The sequence below is a fragment of the Schistocerca piceifrons genome, chromosome 8, assembly GCF_021461385.2.
Source record: "Schistocerca piceifrons isolate TAMUIC-IGC-003096 chromosome 8, iqSchPice1.1, whole genome shotgun sequence".
NCBI lineage: Eukaryota > Metazoa > Arthropoda > Insecta > Orthoptera > Acrididae > Schistocerca > Schistocerca piceifrons.
Genome location: NC_060145.1, coordinates 394,819,688 through 394,824,060, shown reverse-complemented (window position 1 = coordinate 394,824,060; position 4,373 = coordinate 394,819,688). Strand labels below are relative to the sequence as shown.

Below are 4,373 nucleotides of genomic sequence, written 5' to 3'. Positions count from 1 at the left end.
TTATTTCGCTTTTTAGCGAGCCCCGCCGCCAATCGCTTTTCGCGACAACCAACTGCTCGCACTGTCGCGCTCTTCTGAGATATGAACCGCAGCCATGGAACACTTGCAATTCTACATTACTTGGGTCAGTTCTGTGTTTGCAAAAATTACTTATATTCTTGAACATGCTAGCAAGCCATTCTAGTATTAATCATTTTTCCTGCTTAGATCTAAACTTAACAGACAATTTTTATACGATTTCGAAACTAATTTGTGTCGCTTGATTAACTGTAACGTCATTAGATAAGGCACATAAATGTAATTTCGCCGTTTGAGCTCTGCAATGTGATTTTCAACAACTTCAGACAAAAATACTCCCTAATGGTACGACCATCCATTGGTAGGACCATGTATTGTCGAACCGTTGAACTGCAGTTAGCACTATTCATTTACAAACAATTTAATAACAAAAAAAGCAGGAAATATAGGCCTACAATATTTTATAATGTTAGAAACCTGTAGCAACTTTATGTGTCATTCTGGCAACTCACTGTAGTACTGCTTGATTTAACGACATCTAATTACTTCGCAATTACTGTAATTCATAGTACGATACTAAATTGAGAATGTAAACGTTGTTTTTATTTAGGCTACTGGATTTCATATCGACATTCCGTCTACACTTAAAAATAATGCACTTATATTCGAAGCAGAAAATATGGCAGGAGTACGTAAGATAATGTAACTTCAGTGTAATTAATAAGAATGTAATCAGCATTGTTTATTTGAATCATTTCACTTATTTTACCATGAAAACGCAAATATGTATGACAATTGTAAACAATGAATGATATCTTCTGCAATTTCGAACAACTTTTGCGATTGCAAATAACGAAAGTACTGTATGCAACAATATTCTGACTTTCAGCGGATGTATGTAAGACAGCAAGAAATCAGGCGAGGGACCCAGTGCAGTGTGAAATGCTGAGCTGCACTGTCTGACGTAACATCGAGTTAAGAAATAAACAACATTCATAGTTTTAAATCTGGGTACACATGAACCACTTTTTGACCCTTCATAATATTAGAGAATCACGGGGTACTCTGGCCCCTCTTCATTTAAGAAATTTACAGAAGAATCAACTGCAGAGGAGCAACGAGAAGAAGTTCACGCAATTTTTTTTTCTCTTTTTTTTACGATCTGAGCTACACCCGTTTTCAACTTCAAGAATTTTTATTTGAGCTACCCTCTTCAAGATCAATATTCGTAAAGAATTTTATTTTGTTTATTTTTTCGACAGATACTATCCTCTGCAAGGCGGTTATACCGCAAGTTCAATGTATAAAAATCTGGCGGTTTATGTAACCATAATATTCAGGCAGTCGCTTTTTGAATTTGATACTACCTACTACATTACCATAGGTGTTACAGAAACATTATATCTTGGGCCAAGTGCAGCTAGATGCCAGGGCCGTGGTTCTGGCAGAAATAAAGAAAATGTAGCTAACGAAGTGTTAATGACACAAAAAATTCATTCAGACAAAGTACATTTCGCAGCTTACACACAACACACGCTGTATTCACAAGCACAAAGCGTAATACAAAGGGTATGGAGATGCTATATATATCACACTTCGCCACATCGTGATCTCTGATCTGACATGGGGTGCATTAAATTACAGACTAAAATATTTACGATCATAGATAATGGACATAACCGTTCGCCCAAAAGTTCCGATGCTGTTTTTATTTATTGCGTATAAACGACGTCAGTGAAGTAACTACAGTAGCAACTGGAACTAACAACTGTAAAAAACAAATGTGCATTTTACCAGTCAGTTGCGAACAGGCTGTGGTAAGTAGTGGCTGTAGTGTGTAAATGTTGTTGTGACACAAATCTCAATGGAGCAACGTCTCTAACTGAAGTGTTCAAGACGTTGTCCAGAATGTTTCTATGAAGAGAAAAGCGTGCGCAAAGTTTGTGTCGCACAACTTGACTACCGAACAAAAACGACGTGCGCGCGCCTGCCGCGACTTGATTTGCATGCAAAATGCTAGCAGTTCTTTTCTGGAAAAAAAATATATCATGCGTGACTTGACTTGGGGTGTTATTAGTAGGCTACTAATTTACAGCAAAACTCACGTGAAGCGTCAACGATTCGACGACGTAACTGACATTCAAGCTAATGTCACGTGCGACGTGAACAACATCCCAAGGAAGGTGTTTCTTGTCAGATTAATCGGGCTGTATGAGCGTGTGTTTTAGAAACACCATCTTAACTTTTGTCTTGTTTTTTACTAATCCAGTTTCGAACCTTTTTGGACTGACGGCATAACTGAACATTGTCAGCTAACGGTGTTTCCACCTGTTGACAATACACATGTAGTACGGATCACGAAAGTTACAGATAAGAAAAGAGAATAAGATGTTTACTACATAATTAGAGTGAATATGTTACTGGCGTATATGACCAACACAGATTTTTGCCAGCTGTAGTTTTATATATGTACTGAGTTTTTGTTTGTGGAACCGTAACATTATAAGGTGCCAACGTCCTTGCCGCAGTGGTAACACCGGTTCCCGTCAGATCACCAAAGATAAGCGCTGTCGGGCTGGGCTAGCACTTGGATGGGTGACCATCCGGTCTGCCGAGCGCTGTTGGCAAGCGGGATGCACTCAGCCCTTGTGAAGCAAACTGAGGAGCTACTTGAGATGTAGCGGCTCTGGTCTCGGAAACTGACATACGGCCGGGAGAGCGGTGTGCTGACCACATGACCCTCCATATCCGCATCCAGTGACACCTGTGGGTGAGGTTGACACGGCGGCCAGTCGGTGCCTTTGGGCCTTCATGGCCTGTGCGGGAGGAGTTTAGTTTTAGTTTAGTTTAACATTATAAAGTGATACAGGATGATATAGTAACAGGTAAAACAATAGAGCAAAATCGTTGTTGTATAAACAAAAAATGGGAGTTACGAACGTACATGGCAGATAGAAATGAACATGGAAAGCTATAGGTGTGCCGTGGAGACTATCAAAATAGACTTTATAGAACAGATGTCTCAGTCATGGCATGAACCCGTGATTTTTAGCTTCCACTCGTGCAGAACTCTTAAGTCAGCAGCCTTGTAGGTTTCGGAACGCTGAGCTAGAAAGACATTCATATAGGTTGGGGGGTGGAGGGGACATTCCTACAAACCAGACATAACAACAGTCAGTCCCGCCCCACAAAATTTCAAAAGTAATAAAAAAATGGTTCAAATGGCTCTGAGCACTATGGGACTTTACTGCTGAGGTCATTAGTCCCCTAGAACATAGAACTACTTAAACCTAACTAACCTAAGGACATCACACACATCCATGCCCGAGGCAGGATTCGAACCTGCGACCGTAGCGGTCGCGTGGTTCCAGACTGTAGCGCCTATAACCGCTCGGCCACCCTGGCTGGCCAAAAGTAATCGCCATAACCCTTAACACAATTATATCGCAATGAGGTAAGACGGTCAGTGACCTCCTGGAAAAATGTTTGCAGTTGTCTATGGAACGATGATGACCGAGGCGTACGCCGGTTAATCCGAAACAAATTGATGGCGTCGAATGTCTTTCTCCAGGGTTTAAAAAATATAGAAATTCCATGGGGGGAGAACGGAACTGTATGGATGACGTGTAAGGACTCCCAGTGAAACTTCTGCGAGGTAATGTAAACAATCTTGCCATCTTGTCGCCGTGCATTATCGTGCAACAGAATGATGCCGTCCGACACCATTCCTGGAACTATGGACTTGATGGCACACTTCAGTTTTTGCAAAGTGGTCAGGTACCGCTGTGCGTTAATTATTGTTCCAGAAAGTTAATGAGCAGCGGGCCCTTACAGTCAAAGGAAAAAGATTACATGACTTTCCCGGAGCTGGCGTGCACAGATTTGGATTTTTTTCGCTGGGGGTGAATCCATGTGCTTCAATTGTTAGCTCTGGCGCTTCGTCTTCAGCTCAAAATGATGATACGTTTTATCTCCCGTGATAATAGGCGATACCGTTCCACGTGCTGCAGTGACGTCCAGATTCTGTTCGACTCCTGCACCTCCGTCAGGCTGTTGGGCACTCGCTGCGGCCAAATTTTCCGGAACTTCATATGCTTTGTCGTAATGGCTTGAGAGGTACCGCGACTGATACCTAAACATGACCCGGACGCCATCGGTCGCCCACCGTCGGTCATTTCCGGTCCTCGCCGACTGCTCTCTTTCAGTGACGCTCGACCTTCTCAAAATCGTTTATTCCAAGCAAACACACGCGCACACGACGTACTGTGTTCAACGCACACACTTCCTGACAAACCTTATGCAACTAGAACCGCACTAAACCTCGCTGTTCCTCTATTCCGGCCTCTGTAGTGAAG

The 4,373-nt window shown here is 42.2% G+C and overlaps 1 pseudogene; it reads left to right on the top strand.

Moving 5' to 3' along the window:
* Window positions 1–2,527: 2,527 nt before the first annotated feature.
* Window positions 2,528–2,645, top strand: LOC124712728 (annotated as a pseudogene).
* The last annotated feature ends 1,728 nt before the right edge of the window (window positions 2,646–4,373 follow it).